Source organism: Mytilus galloprovincialis, chromosome 1, assembly GCF_965363235.1.
Source record: "Mytilus galloprovincialis chromosome 1, xbMytGall1.hap1.1, whole genome shotgun sequence".
Lineage (NCBI taxonomy): Eukaryota > Metazoa > Mollusca > Bivalvia > Mytilida > Mytilidae > Mytilus > Mytilus galloprovincialis.
In genome coordinates this window covers 19,707,221-19,734,108 of record NC_134838.1, presented here as the reverse complement: position 1 = coordinate 19,734,108, position 26,888 = coordinate 19,707,221, and the positions used below count along the sequence as shown (strand labels likewise).

Here is a 26,888-nt window from a genome sequence, read left to right as displayed (position 1 = left end):
AGTCAAACTTTCTCAATGATAAGCAATACTAAGTGTTTATGGACATGTATATATATTTTAATAAAAAAAAATATAAAGTTTGGTAATTTTGATATTTCTATTCTCTCCAACCACAAGCTGTAATTTGATTATGTATCTGGAGGTGAAATACCACAATTGATTTCCCCTATTAGTCTTTGTTAAATTTGCACGTTTCAAAAGATTGTGCAGAATTTATCTTTATTTCAAATAAAGAAATACTTGGAATGAGTAGTTTTATCCTACCCAGTATGTTTTTATAGACAAAATTTCTCATAATATTTTATTGTATATAGAAAATAACCATAACTGGAAGTTAATCAATCAAATTTTACCCCTTTTTCCCCTACGTACAAGGTTAAGTAACCATGTAGCCTCAAGTTGCCAAAATGTTCTATAGAAACATCAAATAAATAAAATGGTGCTTTGAAACACCTAAGATATATGTTTATGAATCAGAAATATGTTACTGCAATGAAATATAGGATCAATTTCCTACAAATGTTAAAAAAGGGAATATATCTTGTCGACCCTTTTTCGTATGCAATTGTATTTGGTCGTACTATTATTTCGTGGTATTACACATGAAGAGGCGGACATACCATGAAAAGTCTGTGGTCTTACGAGCAACGGGGCCTATCCTTAACTCTTAACGGGCATTTTTTGTTTTATTTATCTGACATTTTGACTGCTTCGATATTATTATGCCTCAGTAATTAGTTTGCTGTATACATTTTTGGTAACCTTTCTGCCTTTTAATTAACTGTTGTTGTCTGTCTCAAGTTTAATTATGCATTGAAATAATTAACATCTTTTCAAAAAAACTAGAAAAACGGTCAATGTCCAGTCAAGTTTGTGTCTAAAGAGATAGCCAATTAGCACTATTTGACATCTACATAACAGATCTCCAAACTAATCAGACAAAATCAATATACCACAAATAGTTGATAATTTATTCATAACATTTGATTTCTTTTTATCCTTTTTATCTAGATATGTCAGGGAAGAATATTGGATGCGTTATAAATATCTATATATAAATCTAATTGAATGACAAGTGAGAATTCTTATTTAGGGAGGATGGTTATTGGTTTATTGCAATAACATACTCGTTACCAATTTGAATGCACTAGATGTTGATTTTCTCTATATATAAACCATATACAGTCAAGATATGATTTTTATAGTTCGTTCTTATGTTGTGGGAGGTTTGGGATCCTGCTAACATGTTGAACCCCGCCACATTATTTTAGTATATGCCTGTCCCAAGTCAGGAGCCTGTAATTCAGGGGTTGTCGATTGTTCATGTGTTAAATATTTGTTTTTTCGTTCATTTTTTTTTTTATATAAATAAGGCCGTTAGTTTTCTCGTTTGAATTGTTTTACATTGTCTTATCGGGGCCTTTTATAGCTTACTATGCGGTATGGGCTTTGCTCATTGTTGAAGGCCGTACGGTGACCTATAGTTGTTAACGTCTGTGTCATTTTGGTCTCTTGTGGACAGTTGTCTCATTGGCTATCATACCACATCTTCTTTTTTATAAGATATGCTCACTTGAATCTCTCATTGATATCATATGAAATTCGTGTGAGATTCACCTTACACGAGCTTATACACGAAACCATCTGAATTTCACATGAATTGAGAATTATATGAATTTGAAAATTAAGATGTTTCTTGAGATTCTTTATTTTTTGTTTATTAATTCTCACTTGAAATTCACGCGAGTTTCACATGAGATTCAAGTGAGTTTCTTGTATGAGCTCGTTTGATGAGAAAAATATGCATGAACTTCACTTCAGATTCACAAGAATTTAAATTCACGTGAAATTGATGTGGTTGAAATTGCCATGTGTACCTTACTCTAATAGTAATTTTAAACTAAATAAAGATGTTAGTACTGATCTTATTATATTATTTATTTCAGGGATCACATAAAATACATTGACTCTGAAGTGTTATAACATGTATATAGTTGACCATGATTGTCTCTTTATTTTAGTTACCATAGTTTGTATACCAATGACAGTCACAGTAATGATATACCCAGTGTGGATTTACGGAGATTTCATGTGCCGTACTTTAGACTTTATGCAAGGTAATACTTGAATTATTATTATTTCAAAAACCAAAAAACAGAATTGCAAACTATAGACTTTAAGGTAGTTAATCAATATTCAGTAGGTGTAATGAAAATGTATGAAAATAATCGGAATAGCGTGATCTCTAAACGGAAGAACGCCGGGTGCCTATCCGTGCATTTCTCCTCCAAACCCATAATCAGAAGTATGTTTCAAAAGCTAATGAGTGCAACTATTCGGTTCAATTTTATTTTGATTTAGATTCAAAACATATGAAATAGTGGCAACAATGTCAAGAAAAACAGATAATTGTTCAACAAATTGACAAGAACTATATATATATATATATATATATATATATATACCATTCCTAAATTAGATGTGATATGAATTACAGCTCTAATATTAGTGGCTTTATAATCTGTCAGTGATCATTTGATAAGTCGAGCGAACTCAAGAATCGCACCAGCTATGCTTTAACATGACGACGTCGGAAGGCCTAAATTACTATCATAGAATAAAAAGTCAATAACATTCTAATGCATAAATAATTCTTGTAATCTGTTACTGTTTTATTCGGCGAGTGTAATTGATCTGACATACAGGCTTTTATTGCCACTGATGTTGAAATTTAAATTTAAATCCGACGATTCTGAAAGGGAACTGAAAGCAAGTGCAATATGTATACAACATACAACAACTAAGTATTAAAACACTTGAAGCTAGTCAGCCACATGTTGCAGTCATTACGATTACACCATTGAACTTTTTGACAGTAATTGCTGAAATTACAAGACTTTCTACAAAAAATATATTATAATCAATCGTCTTAACATCAAAACTCCTATCGATTGCAATTTGTAATTTAAAAATAATGACAAAACAGTATAAGTTAAACCAATATGGTATAAGAAGTGGAACATTACCATAATCCGGTCGTCAAATGTCAGAAAATCTTATATTATTAATCATAAATCGTATTTTTGTTGAAAAAACATACTTTTTATCACTAATGAATTGCACTAAAAACCATGTTTCTCCGTGCTTTCTGGTCTTAAGATATTTGATGTTTGTCAATTAACGCTCTACTACGCCCATTTACCCTTCTGTCCTCCGCCTTATTTTCAGTTTAAGTTGACATTAGCGATTATGTCAGTACTAGACTCTATGATATATCTAGGTGATGAGGTTGGTTGTCTTCTTAAATGAACTTTTGGCGTGGCTCAGTATTTATAATCCCGACATTGTGTTATTGTGCTATTGTCATTTTTTAAGGTCTTTCCTCTTCCCGAGGAAAGACCTTATTGTTTTTCTAATGTTTTTTTTTCTTTTTTTTTTCCTTCCAGCATTTGTTTGGCACGCCCTCCTACCGCTTCTATTGGAGTTATCAATACCAAATTTGAACCATCGATAGACCTCATCATGAACTTTTGTAGGATTTCATCATCCCCTTTAGAAGTTATCTCCCTTTTATTGATTTTTTTCAACATGGCCCCCCCTAAATGTTTTAAAAGATATCATGACCTTATTTAGACAATAAGTAGATATTATTATGATGTATTTCCATATGAGGCTGCATAGGATTTCATCATCCCCTTTGAGAGTTATATCCCCTTGAAGAAATTTCTTTTATTTGTATTTTTCTTTAAAAGTATTAGAGATAGAATCAATTTGAAAATGGCAGCATATACAAGAACAGATGGCAATGTGTATAAACATAAACAATTAATTTGTTACTAAGCCTTATAAGGAGTTATTTCCCTTTAAAAATTATAAATATTTTTCGAAAAGTTCTATTTCAAGAACCAGAAGTCATAGAGACTTGGAACCTTCACCAATAATCTTAAATTCATATGACCTTTAATATGCACCTAAGGTCAAAGGTCACCGACTGCAAAAAAATTTACGCTGCAATTTCAAGCTTACATATTAGGAAAACGATAAGACTTTGCTGCATACATACAGTGCATAAAATGTTCTTCTCGACAAGCTTTACATTTTATACAATAAGCCCAAAAATGTCCGACCGTCTGTTCAAAAGTTACAACGGGATGATTCTTAAAAGTATAGTATTGTGTGTATATCTTTTAAAATGTAACAGATATCAACCTACTATAAAGTGCAAAGATGATCAGTAATTCAAGACCTTCAATTTGAGGTCAATGTCAGGTCATGATGAAATTTCACCTTGACCTTCACAGTATACAATGACCTTGACCTTGTGATAGTTGAAAGATAAAGTGGTCCTGAGTTGAATGGTGATAGTCCCATGTCTCTACGACTTCCGGTTCTTAAGTTTAGTATTGCATCATATATTTGATGATTAATTGTGACCTTGGTGAACTTTAATATTGTCCCAATTCTTTTTCTATAATGGTGTCCTTCAACTGTAGATCATTTATCATTTAACAGATTTGAGATATCTATTGTCGTTTTAGAGATAAAGCAGTTTGAAGTTTTTCGAGCGGAGGCATGTATTTCTGAATCATCAAGAGCTTACTACTTAAAATGTTTTAGAAATTGAAGAAGTTAATATAGTTATATGTTTGCCCAAATACCAAAAACATTCCATGGAAAATAACGCCAAAAATTCAATTTGAAATTTTCAAGTTTTGAATTGACTTTGTAAGTTTCATAACTTCTATTTATATAATTGATATTGCATCATTATTTGCACTTTGTCAAATGGGGTCATCTGATATATCAAATTGAAGGCCTTAATAAAGTCTACTTAAAAATGAAAATTTTAAACCCCCTTTTCATCCCAGGGGGACGGGTGGGGTCATTTAGTGCAAAAATTCAAATTTCTCAGATGGTAAGGTTGTCGCATATCAAATGAAAGAACGTAAAGCGTACATTGCAAATTTCAAATTGACGTCCCCAAAAATTGGTTGAATGGGGTCATTGAGTGCAAAAAATAAATTTGCTTTTAAGATAGGGTTGTTGTATATCAAATGAAAGGTCATGATGTGTACATTTGAAATATCAAATTCCTGACCTCCAAAAATTTGTAAGATAGGGTTATTAAGTGCAAAAATCAAACTTTCTAGAACATGGCGTTGTCGCATATCAAATGAAAGCTCATCTACTCTATGTTACATGTATCATACTTCCGATCTCAAAAATGTAGGCGGATGAGGTCATTAAGTGTAAAAAGCGAAAAGTTTCAGAAGGTATGCTTGTCGTATATCAAACGAAAGGTCATACAAAATACAATACGAAAACATCACTTTTACAGGAAAGACCTTTCAATTGTTTTACAAACAATTGAGATACTAGTTTTTTTTTTTTTTTTTTTTTTTCATCCAGCATTTGTTTAACATGGCCTCCCCTTGTTTCTATTGGAGTTATCAAGACCAAATATGGACCATCGGTAGACCTCATCATGAAGTATTACCAGATGAGGCTGTGTAGGATTTCATCATCCCCTTTAGAAGTTATCTCCCTTTTATTGGTTTTTTTCGACATGGCCCCCCCTCGTTGTTTTTGAAGATATCATGACCTTATTTGGACAATAGTTAGATCTCATCATGATGTGTTACCATATGAGGCTGCTAAGGATTTCATCATTCCCTATGAGAGTTATGTCCCCTTGAAGCAATTTCTTTCTTTTACATTTTTCTCAAAAAGTATTCAAGATAGAATCGATTTGAAAACGGCAACATGTACAGGAACAGATGGCAATGTTAATTAACATATACAATCATTTTGTTGTTAACCCTTATAAGGAGTTATTTCCCTTGAAAAAATATAAACAATTTTTGAAAAATTGTATCTCGAGAACCGGAAGTCATAAAGACTTGGGACCTACACCAATAATCTTAAGTTCATGTGACCTTTAATTTGCACCCAAGGTCAAAGGTCACCGAGTGCAAAAAAAAATTACGCTGCAATTTCAAGCTTTCATATTAAGAAAACGATAAGAGTTTGCTGCATACTTACAACGTATAAAATGTTCCTCTCGACGAGCTCTACATTTTATACACTGACCTCAAAAGAGTCCGACTGTCTGTTCAAAAGTTACAACGGGATGATTCTTAAAAGTATAGTACTGTGTGTATATCTTTTTAAAGGTAACAGATATCAACCTACTATAAACTGCAAAGATGATCAGTAGTTCAATACCTTCAATTTGAGGTCAATGTCAGGTCATGATGAAATTTCACCTTGACCTTCATATTTTACTATGACCTTGACCTTGTAATATTTGAAAGGTCAAGTGGTCCTGAGTTGAATGGTGATAGTCCCATGTCTCTACGACTTCCGGTTCTCAAGTTTTGTATTGCATCATATATTTGATGATTAATTGTGACCTTGGTGAACTTTGAAATTGTCCCAATTCTTTTTTTATAATGTTGTCCTTCAACTGTAGATCATTTATCATTTAACAGATTTGAGATATCTATTGTCGTTTTAGAGATAATGCAGTTTGAAGTTTTTCGAGCGGAGGCATGTATTTCTGAATGATCAAGAGCTTACCACTTAAAATGTTTTAGAAATTGAAGAGGTTGACATAGTTATATGTTTGACCAAATACCAAAAACATTCCATGGAAAAAAACACCAAAAAATCAATTTGAAATTTTCAAGTTTTGCATTGACTTTGTAAGTTTCATAACTTCTATTTATATAATTGATATTGCATCATTATTTGCACTTTGTCAAATGGGGTCATCTGACATATCAAATTGAAGGTCTTAATAAACTCTACTTAAAAATGAAAATTTTAAACCCCCTTTTCATCCAAGGGGGACGGGTGGGGTCATTTAGTGCAAACATTCAAATTTCTCAGATGGTAAGGTTGTCGCATATCAAATGAAAGAACATAAAGCGTACATTTCAAATTTCAAATTGACGTCTCCCAAAAATGGGTTGGATGGGGTCATTTAGTGCAAAAAATAAATGTTCTTTTAAGGTAGGGTTGTTGTATATCAAATGAAAGGTCATGATGTGTACATTTGAAATATCAAATTCCCGACCTCCAAAAATTTGTTGGATAGGGTTATTAAGTGCAAAAATCAAACTTTCAAGAACATGGTGTTGTCGCATATCAAACGAAAGCTCATCTACTCTGTTCCATATATCATAATTCCGATCTCAAAAATGTAGACGGATGAGGTCATTAAGTGTAAAAAGCGAAAAGTTTCAGAAGGTGTGCTTGTCGTATATCAAACGAAAGGTCGTACAAAGTACAATACGAAAACATCACTTTTACAGGAAAGACCTTTCAATTGTTTTACAAACAATTGAGATACTAGTGTTTTTTCTTTTTTAAGGTCTTTCCCCTACATGGGAAAGACCTTATTGTTTTTCTAATGTTTTTTCTTTTTCTTTTTTTTCTTTTTTTTCTTCCAACATTTTTTTGACATGCCCGCCTCTTGTTTCTGTTGAAGTTATTAAGACCAAATATGGACCATCGCTAGACATCACCAAGATGTATTATCAAATGACCCTGTTAAGGATTTCATCAACCCCTTTAGGAGTTATCTCTCTTTTATTGATTTTTTTCAACATGGCACCCCCTCGTTGGTTTTGAAGATATCATGACCTTAATTGGACATAATGTAGATCTCATCATGATGTATTACCATGTGAGACTGAATAGATTGTTATCGTCCCCTATGAGAGTTATATCCCCTTGAAACAATTTCTTTTCTTTGCATTTTTCTCAAAAAGTATAAAAGATAGAATCGATTTGAAAACGGCAACATGTACAGGAACAGATGGCAATGTTAATGAACATGTACAATCATTTTGTTATAAACCCTTATAAGGAGTTATTCCCTTTGAAAAATTGTACATAATTTTAGAAAAAATGTATTTCGAGAACCAGAAGTCATAGAAACTTGGGACCTTCACCAATAATCTTTAATTAATGTGACCTTTAAAATGCAGTCAAGGTCAAAGGTCACTGAGTGCAAAAAAAATTTACGCTGCAATTTCAAGCTTACATATTAGAAAAACGATAAGAGTTTGCTGCATACATACAGCGTATAAAATGTTCCTCTCGACGAGCTCTACATTGTATACGATCAGTCCAAAAATGTCCGACTGTCTGTTCAAAAGTTACAACAGGATGATTCTTAAAAGTATAGTATTTTGTGTATATCTTTTTAAAGGTAACAGATATCAACCTACTATAAACTGCAAAGATGATCAGTAAGTCAAAACCTTCAATTTGAGGTCAATGTCAGGTCATGATGAAATTTCACCTTGACCTTCACATTATACAATGACCTTGACCTTGTGATATTAAAAAGGTCAAGTGGTCCTGAGTTGAATGGTGGTAGTCCTATGTCTCTACGACTTCCGGTTCTCAAGTTTAGTATTGCATCATTATTTGATGATTCATTGTGACCTTGATAAACTTTTGAGTTGTCCCAATTTCTTTTCTACAATGTTGTCATTCACTTGCAGATCATTTATCATTTAACAGATTTGAGATATCTATTGTCGTTTGCAAGATAATGCAGTTTGAAATTTTGCGAGCGGGAGCATGTATTTCGGAATCGACAACACCTTACCACTTAAAATGTTTTAGAAATTGGAGAGGTTAACATAGTTATATGTTTGACCAAATACCAAAAACATTCCATGGAAAAAAAACACCAAAAAATCCATTTGAAAATTTCCGGTTTTGCATTGACTTTGTGAGTTTCATAAGTTCTATTTATATAGTTGATATTGCATCATTTTTGGCACTTTGTCAAATGGGGTCATTTGATATATTAAATTGAAGGTCTCAATAAACTCTACTCAAAGATAAAAATTTTAAACCCCCCTTTTTTATCCCAGGGGGAAGGAGGGGGTCATTTAGTGCAAAAATTCAAATTTGTCAGATGGTGAGGTTGTCGCATATCAAATGAAAGAACATAAAGCGTACATTTCAAATTTCAAATTGACTACCCCAAAAAAATGGTTGGGTGGGGTCATTGAGTGCAGAAAATACCTTTTCTTATAAGATAGGGTTGTTGTATTTCAAATGAAAGGTTATGATGTGTACATTTCGAATATCAAATTCCCAACCTCCAAAAATTAGTTGGATGGGGTTATTAAGTGCAAAAATCAAACTTTCTAGAACATGGCGTTGTCGCATATCAATTGAAAGATCATCAAGTCTACATTACCTATATTATACTTTCGATCTCGAAAATGTAGGCGGATGGGGTCATTTAGTGTAAAAAGCAAAAAGTTTCAGAAGGTATGCTTGTCGTATATCAAACGAAAGGTCGTACAAAGCACATTACGAAAACATCATTTTTACAGGAAAGACCTGTCAATTGTTTTACAAACAATTGAGATACTAGTTTTTCTTTTTTTTTCTTCCAACATTTTTTTGGCATGGCCTCCCCATGTTTCTTTTGAAGTTATCAAGACCAAACATGGACCATCGATAAACCTCATCATGAGGTATAACCAGATGACCCTGTTAAGGATTTCATCATCCCCTTTATAAGTTATCTCCCTTTTATTAGTTTTTTTCAACATAGCCCCCTCTCGTTGTTTTTCAAGATATCATTACCCTTTTTTAACAATAGGTAGATCTCATCATGATGTATTACCATATGAGGTTGAATAGGATTGCATCGTCCCCTATGAGAGTTATATCCCCTTGAAGCAATTTCTTTCCTTTGCATTTTTCTCAAAAAGTATTAGAGATAGAATTGATTTGAAAACGGCAACATGTACAGGAACGGATGGCAATGTTAATGAACATGTACAATCATTTTGTTATTAACCCTTATAAGGAGTTATCCCCCTTGAAAAATTGTACACAATTTTAAAAAAATCTATTTCGAGAACCGGAAGTCGTACAGACCTGGGACCTTCACCAATAACCTTTACTGCATGTGACCTTCAATATGCATACAAGGTCAAAGGTCACCAAGTGCAAAAAAAAATTACGCTGCAATTTAAAGCTTGCATATTAAGAAAACGATAAGAGTTTGCTGCATACTTACAGCGTATAAAATGTTCCTCTCGACGAGCTCTACATTTTATGTAATAAGCCCAAAAATGTCCGACCGTCTGTTCAAAAGTTACAACGGGATGATTCTTAAAAGTATAGTATTTTGTGTATATCTTTTTAAAGGTAACAGATATTAACCTACTATAAACTGCAAAGATGATCAGTAATTCAAGACCTTCAATTTGAGGTCAATGTCAGGTCATGATGAAATTTCACCTTGACCTTCACAGTATACTATGACCTTGACCTTGTGATATTTGAAAGGTCAAGTGGTCCTGAGTTGAATGGTGCTAGTCCCATGTCTCTACGACTTCCGGTTCTTAAGTTTGGTATTGCATCATATATTTGATGATTAATTATGACCTTGGTGAACTTTAAAATTGTCCCAATTCTTTTTCTATAATGTTGTCCTTTAACTGCAGATCATTTATCATTTAACAGATTTGAGATATCTATTGTCGTTTTAGAGATAATGCAGTTTGAAGTTTTGCGAGCGGAGGCATGTATTTCTGAATCAACAAGAGCTTACCACTTAAAATGTTTTAGAAATTGAAGAGGTTAACATAGTTATATGTTTGACCAAATACCAAAAACATTCCATGGAAAAAAACACCAAAAAATCAATTTGAAATTTTCAAGTTTTGCATTGACTTTGTAAGTTTCATAACTTCTATTTATATAGTTGATATTGCATCATTATTTGAAATTTGTCAAATGGGGTCATCTGATATATCAAATTGAAGGTCTTAATAAACTCTACTTACAAATGAAAATTTTAAACCCCCTTTTCATCCAAGGGGGACGGGTTGGGTCATTTAGTGCAAACATTCAAATTTCTCAGATGGTAAGGTTGTCGCATATCAAATGAAAGAACATAAAGTGTACATTTCAAATTTCAAATTGACGTCTCCCAAAAATGGGCTGGATGGGGTCATTGAGTGCAAAAAATAAATGTTTTTTTAAGATAGGGTTGTTGTATATTAAATGAAAGGTCATGCTATGTACATTTGAAATATCAAATCTCGACCTCCAAAAATTAGTTGGATAGGGTTATTAAGTGCAAAAATCAAACTTTCTAGAACATGGCGTTGCTGCATATCAAATGAAAGCTCATCTACTCTATGTTACATATATCATAATTCCAATCTCAAAAATGTAGGCGGATGAGGTCATTAAGTGTTAAAAGCAAAAAGTTTCAGAAGGTATGCTTGTCGTATATCAAACGAAAGGTCGTACAAAGTACATTGCGAAAACATCACTTTTACAGGAAAGACCTTTCAATTGTTTTACAAACAATTGAGATACTAGTTGTTTTTCTAATGTTTTTTTTTCTTTTTTTTTTCCTTCCAGCATTTGTTTGGCACGCCCTCCTACCGCTTCTATTGGAGTTATCAATACCAAATTTGAACCATCGATAGACCTCATCATGAACTTTTGCCAGATGAACTTTTGTAGGATTTCATCATCCCCTTTAGAAGTCATCTCCCTTTTATTGATTTTTTTCAACATGGCATCCCCTAAATGTTTTAAAAGATATCATGACCTTATTTAGACAATAGGTAGATATTATCATGATGTATTACCATATGAGGCTGCATAGGATTTCATCATCTCCTTTGAGAGTTATATCCCCTTGAAGCAATTTCTTTTATTTGTATTTTTCTTTAAAATTATTAGAGATAGAATCGATTTGAAAATGGCAGCATATACAAGAACAGATGGCAATGTTTATAAACATAAACAATTAATTTGTTACTAAGCCTGATAAGGAGTTATTTCCCTTTAAAAATTATAAATATTTTTTGAAAAGTTCTATTTCGAGAACCAGAAGTCATAGAGACTTGGAACCTTCACCAATAATCTTGAATTCATATGACCTTTAATATGCACCTAAGGTCAAAGGTCACCGAGTGCAAAAAAAAAATTACGCTGCAATTTCAAGCTTACATATTAGGAAAACGATAAGACTTTGCTGCATACATACAGCGCATAAAATGTTCTTCTCGACGAGCTCTACATTTTATACAATAAGCCCAAAAACGTCCGACCGTCTGTTCAAAAGTTACAACGGGATGATTCTTAAAAATATAGTATTGTGTGTATATCTTTTTAAATGTAACAGATATCAACCTACCATAAAGTGCAAAGATGATCAGTAATTCAAGACCTTCAATTTGAGGTCAATGTCAGGTCATGATAAAATTTCACCTTGACTTTCACAGTATACAATGACCTTGACCTTGTGATAGTTGAAAGTTTAAGTGGTCCTGAGTTGAATGGTGCTAGTCTCATGTCTCTACGACTTCCGGTTCTTAAGTTTAGTATTGCATCATATATTTGATGATTAATTGTGACCTTGGTGAACTTCGAAATTGTCCCAATTCTTTTTCTATAATGTTGTCCTTTAACTGCAGATCATTTACCATTTAACAGATTTGAGATATCTATTGTCGTTTTAGAGATAATGCAGTTTGAAGTTTTGCGAGCGGAGGCGTGTATTCCTGAATCAACAAGAGCTTACCACTTAAAATGTTTTAGAAATTGAAGAGGTTAATATAGTTATATGTTTGCCCAAATACCAAAAACATTCCATGGAAAAAAACACCAAAAAATTAATTTGAAATTTTCAAGTTTTGCATTGACTATGTAAGTTTCATAACTTTTATTTATAGAGTTGATATTGCATCATTATTTGCACTTTGTCAAATGGGGTCATCTGATATATCAAATTGAAGGTCTTGATAAAGTCTACTTAAAAATGAAAATTTTAAACCCCCATTTCATCCCAGGGGGACGGGTGGGGTCATTTAGTGCAAACATTCAAATTTCTCAGATGGTAAGGTTGTCGCATATCAAATGAAAGAACATAAAGCGTACATTTCAAATTTCAAATTGACGTCTCCCAAAAATGGGTTGGATGGGGTTATTGAGTGCAAAAAATAAATTTTCTTTTAAGATAGGGTTGTTGTATATCAAATGAAAGGTCATGATGTGTACATTTGAAATATCAAATTTCTGACCTCCAAAAATTAGTTGGATAGGGTTATTAAGTGCAAAAATCAAACTTTCTAGAACAAGGCGTTGTCGCATATCAAATGAAAGCTCATCTACTCTATGTTACATATATCATACTTCCGATCTCAAAAATGTAGCCGGATGAGGTCATTTAGTGTTAAAAGAGAAAAGTTTCAGAAGGTATGCTTGTCGTATATTTAAGGTCTTTCCCCTACATGGGAAAGACCTTATTGTTTTTCTAATGTTTTTTTAAGGTCTTTCCCCTTCGTGAGGAAAGACCTTATTGTTTTTCTAATGTTTTTTTTTTTTTTTTCTTCCAGCATTTTTTTGGTAAGCCCTCCTACCGCTTCTATTGCAGTTATCAATACCAAATTTGAACCATCGATAGACCTCATCATGAAGTTGTACCAGATGAACTTTTGTAGGATTTCATCATCCCCTTGAGAAGTTATCTCCCTTATATTGATTTTTTTCAACATGGCCCCCCTTCGTTGTTTTTGAAGATATCATGACTTTATTTGGACAATAGGTAGATCTAATCCTGATGTATTACCATATGAGGCTGCAAAGGATTTCATCATCCCCTATGAGAGTTATATCCCCTTGAAACAATTTCTTTCCTTTGCATTTTTCTCAAAAAGTATAAGAGATAGAATCGATTTGAAAACGGCAACATGTACAGGAACAGATGGCAATGTTAATAAACATGTACAATCATTTTGTTATTAACCCTTATAAGGAGTTATTCCCCTTGAAAAATTGTACATAATTTAAAAAAAATTGTATTTCGAGAACCAGAAGTCGTAGAGACTTGGGACCTTCACCAATACTCTTTAATTCATGTGACCTTTAATATGCAGTCAAGTTCAAAGGTCACTGAGTGCAAAAAAAAATTACGCTGCAATTTCAAGCTTACATATTAGAAAAACGATAAGACTTTGCTGCATACATACAGCGTGTAAATTGTTCCTCTCGACGAGCTCTACATTTTATACAATAAGCCCAAAAATGTCCGACTGTCTGTTTAAAAGTTACAACGGGATGATTCTTAAAAGTGTAGTTTTGTGTGTATATCTTTTTAAAGGTAACATATATCAACCTACTATAAACTGCAAAGATGATCAGTAAGACAAGACCTTCAGTTTGAGGTCAATGTCAGGTTATGATGAAATTTCACCTTGACCTTCACAGTATACTATGACCTTGACCTTGTGATAGTTGAAAGGTCAAGTGGTCCTGAGTTGAATGGTGCTAGTCCAATGTCTCTACGACTTCTGGTTCTTAAGTTTGGTATTGCATCATATATTTGATGATTAATTGTGACCTTGGTGAACTTTGAAATTGTCTCAATTCTTTTTCTATAATGTTGTCCTTCAACTGTAGATCATTTATCATTTAACAGATTTGAGATATCTATTGTCGTTTTAGAGATAATGCAGTTCGAAGTTTTGCGAGCGGAGGCGTGTATTTCTGAATCAACAACAGCTTACCACTTAAAATGTTTTAGAAAATGTAGAAGTTAACATAGTTATATGTTTAACCAAATGCCAAAAACATTCCATGGAAAAAAAACCGCCAAAAATTCAATTTGAAATTTTCATGTTTTGCATTGACTTAGTTAGTTTCATAACTTCTATTTATATAGTTGATATTGCATCATTTTTTGCACTTTGTAAAATGGGGTCATCTGATATATCAAATTGAAGGTCTTAATAAACTACTTATAAATGAAAATTTTAAACACCCTTTTCATCCCAGGGGGACGGGTGGGGTCATTTAGTGCAAAAAATTAAATTTCTCAGATGGTAAGGTTGTCGCATATCAAATGAAAGAACATAAAGTGTACATTTCAAATTTCAAATTGACGTCTCCCAAAAATGGGTTGGATGGGGTTATTGAGTGCAAACATTAAATTTTGTTTTAAGATAGGGTTGTTGTATATCAAATGAAAGGTCATGATGTGTACATTTGATATATGAAATTCCCGACCTCCAAAAATTACTTGGATAGGGTTATTAAGTGCAAAAATCAAACTTTCTAGAACATGGCGTTGTCGCATATCAAATGAAAGCTCATCTACACTGTGTTGCATATATCATACTTCCGATCTCAAAAATGTAGGCGGATGAGGTCATGAGGATGCTTGTCGTATATCAAACGAAAGGTCATACAAAGTACATTACGAAAACCTCACTTTTACAGGAAAGACCTTTCAATTGTTTTACAAACAATTGAGATACTAGTTTTTTTTTTTTTTTTTTCTTTCATCCAGCATTTGTTTAACATGGCCTCCCCTTGTTTCTATTGGAGTTATCAAGACCAAATATGGACCATCGGTAGACCTCATCATGAAGTATTACCAGATGAGGCTGTGTAGGATTTCATCATCCTCTTTAGAAGTTATCTCCCTTTTATTGGTTTTTTTCGACATGGCCCCCCCCTCGTTGTTTTTGAAGATATCATGACCTTATTTGGACAATAGTTAGATCTCATCATGATGTGTTACCATATGAGGCTGCTAAGGATTTCATCATTCCCTATGAGAGTTATGTCCCCTTGAAGCAATTTTTTTCTTTTACATTTTTCTCAAGAAGTATTTAAGATAGAATCGATTTGAAAACGGCAACATGTACAGGACCAGATGGCAATGTTAATTAACATATACAATCATTTTGTTGTTAACCCTTATAAGGAGTTATTTCCCTTGAAAAAATATAAACAATTTTTGAAAAATTGTATCTCGAGAACCGGAAGTCGTAAAGACTTGGGACCTACACCAATAATCTTAAGTTCATGTGACCTTTAATTTGCACCCAAGGTCAAAGGTCACCGAGTGCAAAAAAAAATTAAGCTGGAATTTCAAGCTTTCATATTAAGAAAACGATAAGAGTTTGCTGCATACTTACAGCAAATAAAATGTTCCTCTCGACGAGCTCTACATTTTATACACTGACCTCAAAAGAGTCCGACTGTCTGTTTAAAAGTTACGACGGGATGATTCTTAAAAGTATAGTAGTGTGTGTATATCTTTTTAAAGGTAACAGATATCAACCTACTATAAACTGCAAAGATGATCAGTAGTTCAAGACCTTCAATTTGAGGTCAATGTCAGGTCATGATGAAATTTCATCTTGACCTTCACATTTTACTATGACCTTGACCTTGTAATATTTGAAAGGTCAAGTGGTCCTGAGTTGAATGGTGATAGTCCCATGTCTCTACGACTTCCGGTTCTCAAGTTTTGTATTGCATTATATATTTGATGATTAATTGTGACCTTGGTGAACTTTGAAATTGTCCCAATTCTTTTTTTATAATGTTGTCCTTCAACTGTAGATCATTTATCATTTAACAGATTTGAGATATCTATTGTCGTTTTCGAGATAATGCAGTTTGAAGTTTTTCGAGCGGAGGCATGTATTTCTGAATCATCAAGAGCTTACCACTTAAAATGTTTTAGAAATTGAAGAGGTTGACATAGTTATATGTTTGACCAAATACCAAAAACATTCCATGGAAAAAAACACCCAAAATTCAATTTGAAATTTTCAAGTTTTGCATTGACTTTGTAAGTTTCATAACTTCTATTTATATAATTGATATTGCATCATTATTTGCACTTTGTCAAATGGGGTCATCTGATATATCAAATTACAGGTCTTAATAAACTCTACTTAAAAATGAAAATTTTAAACCCCCTTTTCATCCCAGGGGGACGGGTAGGGTCATTTAGTGCAAACATTCAAATTTCTCAGATGGTAAGGTTGTCGCATATCAAATGAAAGAACATAAAGCGTACATTTCAAATTTCAAATTGACGTCTCCCAAAAATGGGTTGGATGGGGTCATTGAGTGCAAAAAATAAATGTTCTATTAAGGTAGGGTTGTTGTATATCAAATGAAAGGTCATGATGTGTACATTTGAAATATCAAATTCCTGACCTCCAAAAATTTGTTGGATAGGGTTATTTAGTGCAAAAATCAAACTTTCAAGAACATGGTGCTGTCGCATATGAAACGAAAGCTCATCTACTCTGTTCCATATACCATAATTCCGATCTCAAAAATGTATACGGATGAGGTCATTAAGTGTAAAAAGCGAAAAGTTTCAGAAGGTGTGCTTGTCGTATATCAAACGAAAGGTCATACAAAATACAATACGAAAACATCACTTTTACAGGAAAGACCTTTCAATTGTTTTACAAACAATTGAGATACTAGTTTATTATTTTCTTTTTTCTTTTTTGATTATGTACTTTGTCCGTAGAATGTGTATATGCCAATTTGTTTTTCTTTGTCGAATTATTTATTTCTTTTTATGGTGATTCAGATTATATTTCAATGTTGACTCTATGCTCCATGTTTTTACACTTTCACCTATCATGTCTGGTCGTTTTGCTCATTCATTGTTGTGAATATAATGCAATTATATGCGACGGTTATACAAGTGAGGGGTTTAGCTAGCCATGAAACCAGGTTTAATCCACAAAAATTCCACAAAAGGAAGTGTATGTTCTAATTCAGTAATATGACAGTTGTTTGCCATTCATTTGATGTATTGGAAATTTAGATTTTGCAATTTTATAAAGGACTTTCCGTTCTGAATTGTACTTCGGTATTTTTTAAAGTAATTATCAATGTTATAAACTTGAATGAAGCGCTTAAAAATAGATTGAAGATGTGTATTTTCTTTTGAAATTTGTTCTGAGGTTTCACATATGAGAGTATCATATTTGTCACTGCAATTGGTATGGGGTACATCGCTGATGTAATGTGTGACTCCAACAATTTTATTCAAGACTATACAAAGTTTGCATGATGATTCCACAAGATTCAAGATATGGATCTTCTATTGTAAACAGTTTTCCTAAGCGATAATTGTCTTTACTTTAGACAGTTTTGTTGTGAAATGTTATAAAGCGTACCTAGATGTGTACCGATCTTGAACTATATGCAACTCCAACTGTCTTTCTTCAACATCTGTAACTCTTTTGTCAGTAACTGCACTCCTAAATGTACCTTATGCTTTACCAGACTTTCCTTGTGGAAATTAGTCAATTTTTATATTAGGTTTTCGATGGTCTTCAACTTCTGAATTGATTTGATTTTACAACTGTTTTCATTCGAGTACCACTTATGAGCCTTGTGTAGACTAAAAGCACGTCTGTCATATTAAATTAAAGCCTGGTATCTTTGATGATTATTTTTATTAAGAGAGGTATAACATTCATTGATATATTAAAGAAAATCTGGATAATTCAAAAAGAACTTATCATATTAGTATCTACAGATCTAATGGGGGTTGTAACGTTTCATCTTAAATAAAGCAAGTCATAAACTGTGATTTGTGTTTTGAAAAATCAAATCTGCGATAAGAGGGTCATAGTCAGTTCACAATTTTTACAATGAATTAAAAATTTTTGGGGGTGCAAATTTGATGATATTATTGACAGTTTTTCGCTTTATTCAATTCAAGTTGAATAAAAAAAAATAGTTTCCACATACTTGGAGTTAAATAAAGACAACAGTAGTATGCCGTGGTTCGAAACTAATAAATCGATAGAGAAAAAAATCAAATCCAGGTTACAAACTAAAACTGAGGGAAACACAACATTAAAATGTAACACACACAGAAACGAACTATAATATAACAATTGCCATTTTCCTGACTTGCTACAGGACATTTAAAAAAAAATGGTGGGTTGAACCTGATTTTGTGGCATGCCAAACATACAAATACAAATAAATGGGAGAACATGTAGGACAGAAAACCACACGAATAATAGCTAATAAATGGTACCAGGTTTAAAATTTAATACGCCAGACGTACGTTTCATCCACACAAGACTAACCAGTGACGCTCAGATGAAAAAAGTTCGAAAGCCAAAACAAGTACAAAGTTAAAGAGCACTGAGGACCAAAAGTTTCAAACAATTGTGCCCAATACGGCTAGGGTTTTCTGCCTGGGATAAAAACATCCTTATTATTTAGAATAATTCATACTTTTACAAACAGTAAATTTTATAAAAAAAGACTAACTACAGAATAAAAAAGGATACATTACATAAAACAACGTAATACACAGCCAGGTTAGCCAAAGACCAACGCACAAAGTGACGTCAGCTTTGAAATTCTAAAAAAACACACAAAGTGACTTCACATTTGAATTTGTAAAAATATTTCCCAAAAATAAGACAGAATCAGGATTGATTTAAGATTAGATTTGTAATACTAAAAACTAAACTATTGGTTGTAAAGTTAAAGTAAAAGTGAGAGTAAAATAACAAAAATACCGGACTCCGAGGTAGATTCAAAACGGAAAGTCCCGTACAGGCATTTTCGTATGTACAAAGTGATGGATTAAAGCTGGTTTTATAGCTAGCTAAACCTTTCACTCGTACGACATTCTTATTAAATTCCATTATATTGACAATGTGTACATAAAAGGTAAAAATGTCAAAATAGGGGAACAATTGTCAACATTGTGATTTCATTTTATTCACTATAAAAGCAAACACAAATGTAACAAAGAAACACTTAAAGCATTTAAACAAAGCGCATAGGTGTAAATGAAAGACAAGAATACAAAAATTTACTATTGAACAATAACACAATGACGGGATGTATTAGTACCGAGCATCGTCAAATGGATATCATCAAATACAGACTTAACAATAAAAGTAATTTTCGAAATGACAATTAAAATAATACTATAATTATTAATTAATTAAGATGATAAATAACGTCAGTACTCAGAGTTCATACTTCAATACCATGGTGCATTATTTGTGGAGTTGATATGGAATATTCATCAACAAGGTCGTGGTACCTTCCGATGAACTTACCAACTAGTACATTATAAATGCATTGGAAGTTGTTTTCCTTTAAGCCATAAAGGTTTTGTGTTGTTTCTATAATACGAAATTGTATACCAAATTGATTTTTTTTTGTCCATATTTCAAGGAAATAGCACCCTCATATATCTTTTGTATCATATGCGCTTATTGTTTATAAATAATGGCTATACATTAGTATTAGAAATTCAGTGTTTGCTTCTTGCAAACACAAGCAACAAGTGAACGATATTACTATTGACCAGAGCTTTTATTCGCAAAAACCTAGTCGCTGACTTTTAAATGATCTTTCATCGAATAATTACGGTCTGGATGATTCCTATAAGCATGAATAAAAAGACTGGCGAAAGTCAATACTGTACAATTATCCCATCAATAAAGGTACTAAAAGCATTAAGATGTTTGGTTTCTTTGTTTAATCACGACCTATCGTATAACAATGTTAAGTTCCTCGAGGTAATTATTGAACGATCTCGTCTACAAGAAAGTACATCATAGATTATTATGTTTAATTATGTTTTATGACTGAAATCTTCAGAAAAGTTCGAGGCCATATATATACTTGAACATAAATATACATTGTCCAGACAAGATACATCATGGTTTGACGAGAGAGAAAAAATATTTTATGTAGTTAGTTCAAGGGTAATACATATACTATGTTACGATTTAGAAGAAAAGCCAGTACTGTTTTCTTTAAGTTTTTTTCTGATATTTTAGTTTCTATATAATATTGTTTTTGACCATTGAGAGCAAAAATTATCAATTCGAAAATGCCTTTGAAAGATTTTAAGAATTTCCTGACATTTGTCTTAACAAGGTGCATTATAAGTCAAAACTGTCAGTCGATTTCTCAAAGGACATATTTCATTTCAATAAAAAAAAATAAGTTTTATATTTCTTTTCTGCCTACTATCTTTAAAACTTTAAAAGATGAAGAGAAACTTTTAATAGCAAAAATGATCAGCAAAACACGTTCTACAAATAAGTTAACACGGTCTAAATAATCAGTCGACTTTTTATTAGAGCTTTTGCCCTTTGATGAAATTTTTACCACTAATTTTGTTTTCCTTATATCTTAAAAGTTATAATAGACAGAAAGAAACTTAGCTAGGCCTATCTTATCAGCAAATCAAAATCTACAACGATGAAAATATGGAAGAAATGTCAGACGACTCCTTAATAGAGTTACTGCTCTTCAAAGACGTTGATCAGCAAGTCATGATCTTCTCTCAAAACAAAATTTACAAATATTGTTAGTAGACTGTCACTCTTTATAGGAGTGATTATCCTTAAATGAAAAATTTGTTAACCCTTTTTGTGCTTTTAGCAAAAACTAAAACAGATAAATAGATACTAAACAGAATTAAAAAAAAAATCATCAGAAGTTCAAGATCAACAAAACGGGGTTTTTTTTTTATCATAAATTCTATTTTCATCTACAATGTTGAGGGGAACCTTTGCTTGATATGTTCCGACAAATATGGGCGACACAGGCTCTTGGGAGCCTCTAGTAAATTTATTGCAATAAAAGTCACCACTATATCTATATTCTAAAAAATAAAGTCATGCCAAATGAAAATACCATCATACATAGTTGGTGTGCAAGAAACGATTTTCTGAAGGTACCTTAGGCCTAAAAAATTTATAGTCCTGAAACCTTTAGTTCCTTGATGATCAAAAAGTCTAAAAAGAGTAGTATGTATCCCTTCTATCATTAATGGTTTAAAAACAGGTCTTCTTAAAAGAGGGGCGAAAGATACAAAAGGGACATTCAAACTCATATGCCGAAAATTAACAGACAACGACATGACTGAAAAAATAATTCCAAAGAGCTTAAATTACTGGAGCTCCATTTCAATTCCCACTTAACACACATTTGATCTGGGCTTTGGTTTTTGCTCCCTACTAATAATCAATTTTTTTTCTATATTAACCTTAAGTCCCGAGATTTCAGCATAAAAATGAAGAACACGAAGAGAAGCATTGAGTGATTCTGACGAGCCAATTTATAACACTACAACCTATCTTAACAATACTCTAATCAGCTGTGATTGGGTGAAATCTTCGCAAGCTTTGGCCATTTCAACAGTGTGTATATTTTTTTAACAACTCAATAATTTTGTATGTCAGACGCACGTTCTGATCAAAACGACTCCTAGGTTATGGTCGAATTCAAAATAAAAAACAGTAAGTAAGCTGTATTCCAATCCTTTTTTTTTATATATGTACACAATAAAATTAAAACAAATCAATATTTATTTCATCTCTTTCAGGGGTATCGATAGAAGGGAGTGTTATAACCATTGTTTGTATGGGTACAGAACGATATTTTGCTATTAGACACCCCATGAAAGTACGGAGAATATGTAATGAATTCAACGTTAAGGTCGCTATAGCAGTAACATGGATATTAGCAATAATCATAATGTGTCCTATGGTTATGTATAAGCGACTAGTCGTAGAACAGCACGTATTTATTTTTAATAGTACAGACTATCTGTTCAATGGAACTCAGGAAATCCCGTCATTTCACAGTGAAACATGCCAGGAAGATTGGCCATCTACCTCGGATAAAATTGCCTATGATATTTTTTTGTTGTTTATAGTATATATAATTCCTGGATTTATTGTTGTGGCTCTATATTCTTTGATTGGCTGCAGTCTTTGCAGACAAAATCACGCACTGAATCGTGCTAATTCTGTTATAAGTAATGATGTAAAAGTAATGGCAAGTAGAAGAAAACTTGCCCGAATGATGATTATAATTTCTGTACTGTTTGCTTTGTGTTGGCTTCCATATTTTATTATCATTATGGGAACTGATTTCTATGAGGATTACCGAAATACTCTGGCCAAGTTATACCCATTTGCCTTGCTATTAGCACATTCTCATAGTGCACAAAATCCTATATTGTACTGTTTTATGCACAGGGGATTTTTAGAGTTTTTGACAAAGCTAGCCCGATGTCAATTTTCAAGTATTACTAATAGACGACAGGTACGTATTTTTTTAATATTATTCTTAAGGAAATATTATATGTTTACTCTCTGTTATAGATTAATTACTGGAAATAAGAAAACATATATCAATCATTTAAACACCAAAAGAGACACAAAATATACCAAAAAGACTCCAAACTCTCACATAAGTTGAAAATAAAGTGACAAAACCATGGCAGAAAAAGACCAAAAGTCAAACAACAGAATACAAAGCATAACATAAAAAAACCAACGACTGATCAACACGAACACAGCAAAAACAGGGCTAAATAACTAACGACTGATCAACACGAACACAGCAAAAACAGGGCTAAATAACTAACGACTGATCAACACGAACACAGCAAAAACAGGGCTAAATAACTAACGACTGAACAACACGAACCCAGCAACAACAGAGCTAAATAACTAACGACTGATCAACACGAACACAGCAAAAACAGGGCTAAATAACTAACGACTGATCAACACGAACACAGCAAAAACAGGGATAAATAACTAACGACTGATCAACACGAACACAGCAAAAACAGGGATAAATAACTAACGACTGATCAACACGAACACAGCAAAAACAGGGCTAAATAACTAACGACTGATCAACACGAACCCAGCAAAAAAGGGCTAAATGACTAACGACTGATCGACACGAACAAAGCAAAAACAGGGCTAAATAACTAACGACTGAACAACACGAACCCAGCAACAACAGGGCTAAATAACTAACGACTGATCAACACGAACCCAGCAAAACAGGGCTAAATAACTAACGACTGATCAACACGAACCCAGCAAAAACAGGGCTAAATAACTAACGACTGATCAACACGAACCCAGCAAAAACAGGGCTAAATAACTAACGACTGATCAACACGAACCCAGCAAAAACAGGGCTAATAAAAGTTATATCAAGTGATTAGACATCACAGCACAGCGGATTGGTAAAAAATTACTCTGGTCTCATCATAAGACATCGGCAAATTAATAAACTTTCGGTCAAATAATTATACTATCCCTTAAACTTGACCGACTATGAAAAGATGATATGCGGTATACGAGACTGTCACAGATATAAACAACACACACATTGAAAAATAAAAAAATGAAAACAGAATCAAATTTAAAACAATGCCAGGATCAACAGATCCTGTTCTACATCTGGCACCCGTAGTGTTGATAACATAAGAAAAAATCCGATGATATTCGGGGCAAAGAAGACATTATTGCTATTACGACTTTGAAACATGTCCGTCGTCTTACAATACCAATTGCTTATTAAAACCAGGGAATCGAGAGCCACTTCGTAAAAAGCATTATACAGACAACCTTTGATAGAGTTACAAGAACCACATTTAAAACCGGGAGTTAACGTTTGAGCAAAATTAATGTAGTTATAATATACTTTTTCTTGCCTGAATATACACATAAATTGATTTATTCTTACATTTGCAGATGAAAAATTCATTCAACTCTTCTGATAGAACACAATCGCTTAGAATTTCAAAAATGAATGATGGTACAAATGATGAAAGGAAAAGATTAGTTGTGACTTTGTCAGATCCTGGAAAAGCTGTTTAGGCCATTAATTGTAAACAGTGTTGAAGCAGTCGTGATATATGTATATGACATGAAAAAAAGCATTAATGAATTAAACACACTATGCCAATTGTACAAATACTTTACTTGTGTCCATTTGCTGAAATAAATTATTATATAGATGATCTATGTTTGCAGAGAACCCATATAGGGGGCATTAAGCTATTAAAACACAATTGAGTTGCAGCTTAAAGATGTTCAGACAGGTTTTAATATAAAATGATCTTACAATGTCATATTGTTCAAAACCTGTGATTTCTCAATTAAGTAACCAGACATTGCTAAGATAAATCCTTTGCAATAAATTTTATAAAAATCTACCAAAAATTGAAAAAGTTAGTGCGCTAAAAGGAGCGGATGGACGGATGCCCGGCATTTCAACGCCCTCCACAACACGTGGCGCGAGGGACAACAATAATGAGAGACACAGCTTGAATTGGTACCAAACAGATGTTACAAACAAATAAGTGAAATATCAAATATCAAAATCGCTGTAGTATAAGCAGTGCGTGTGTCATTAATAGTTGATACTTCAAGCTGTTCAAAATATTCGAAAATGCAATCAACTCTTTTGAATCAAAACATTTTAATGGTTATGATCTCCTTAATATTATTCAATTCAAAACTATGATCATTGTGAAGTGTTACTCCAAGTTTTGATACAACGTTTAAAGTATAATTTGAAAATGTTTGATATTTTGCCGATGTAATTTAGAATCCCGTTTTCCTATATTTCTTTCATTAGGTTATCTGTAATGAGAATTTTGAGTTTGAAATTCAAGGCCAGATCGTTCCGAGAAAAGATCGATAAGAACAATAACATGGCTAAAAAGTATTTTATAACAAGTAACAAAAAATAGCAAAATTACTAATACACTAAAATAAAATGCCACCAAAAAAATATTATAACTGTTATACATGAATTTTGTAAAAAGAATTGACAATGTTGAAATGAAATGTAAATAAAATAACGTTTCATATCGTCCGTTAATGATATGACACATTTAAGGAATGACTGTAATATTTTTTCTGTCTATGAAGAAATAACATAAAAAAATTGGTGCACACTGAATAACGCGCGTAGCGGGTTATTTAATAGTTTGCACCACATTTTTTATGTTATTTCAAATAGACAGAAAAAATATTAAAGTCATTTCTTATAATTTAATTCTAAATTCCATTTTAAACCGTAGAAAGCCACGAAAAAACGTTGATGACGTCACGGTCACATGACTAAATTATGTCTATGGGCTGATAACAAAATAACGTCACCCAATCAGAAGACGCGTTACATCCAAAATTAAATTATTGCGTATTGTTTTTGTCAATAAGAAACTAACCCAACGGCACTAAACGCTTGATGTTGCATTGACGTCTCAAAATTGCATTCTATTTTTCTCTCTTTTTTTGTATACGAAGAACATATTACTGCCTTTATTTATTAGAAATAATTAGATTTCAGATGGACCGTTCATGCACATTGTTGTTATTAAACAAACGGCGAGAAATAGACGTATTGTAACATGAATTCCTCTATAAATTGATATTGGCGTTACATAGGTATATACTATGGTTGCTTTTACTAACAAGGCAACAATTAAGTGAATATTTGAAAATAACACTGAAAGTTAGAAATCTTTTGATAAACTTAAGGCCTAACATGGGGCTTTATATTAAACATAAACATAACAAACCATTAACGCACGCACGAACATGAATACAAATGCCTGCAACGTGTTTGCCATTAAAGATATAGAATGATCTACTGAAATATAAACATTAGGTTTGGAATCCCGGCCCGCTATCATGTTTAACTCAGCCACATTCTGTATTAATTTGCCTGTTAGGAGCCTATAATTCCGTGGTTTTCGTTTGTTTATGTGTTACATATTTGTTTTTCGTTCATTTTTTGTACATAATTTAGACCGTTTTTTAGCTGACTATGCGGTATGGGCTTTGCTCATTTTTGAAGGCCATACGGTGACCTATAGTTGTTAATTACTGTGTCATTTGGTCTCTTGTGGAGAGTTGTCTGATTGGCAGTTTTACCACATCTTCTTTTTTATATTGATTAAGCAAGTTGTGAAATTCACCACCTATTTGTTTCATTATTACGTAAGTATATAATTCTTTAGGATCAATCAATTATAAATCAAATTACCAATTTAAACCTGTGGATTACACATCTGAAATGAATAAAAAACAGTACACAAAACACAACACAGAAAACTACAGCAACACGGACCCCACCACAACTGCTGTTGGTCCCATGTGGTCTGGAAGGATAGGCATATCCTGCTTTTTATCTAGCATCCTTTGATTTGTTCAATTGAGTACAAACTCAGTGATAAG

General features: G+C 32.7%; 1 long non-coding RNA gene across 1 annotated transcript in view; it reads left to right on the top strand.

Moving 5' to 3' along the window:
* Positions 1-22,811, top strand: part of LOC143071683 (uncharacterized) — a 47,262-nt gene extending 24,451 nt beyond the window's left edge. Inside the window, exons 2-3 of the long non-coding RNA XR_012976955.1 lie at positions 2,022-2,117; positions 22,214-22,811. This is a non-coding gene — a long non-coding RNA (uncharacterized LOC143071683). The remainder of the gene's footprint in view (positions 1-2,021; positions 2,118-22,213) is intronic.
* The last annotated feature ends 4,077 nt before the right edge of the window (positions 22,812-26,888 follow it).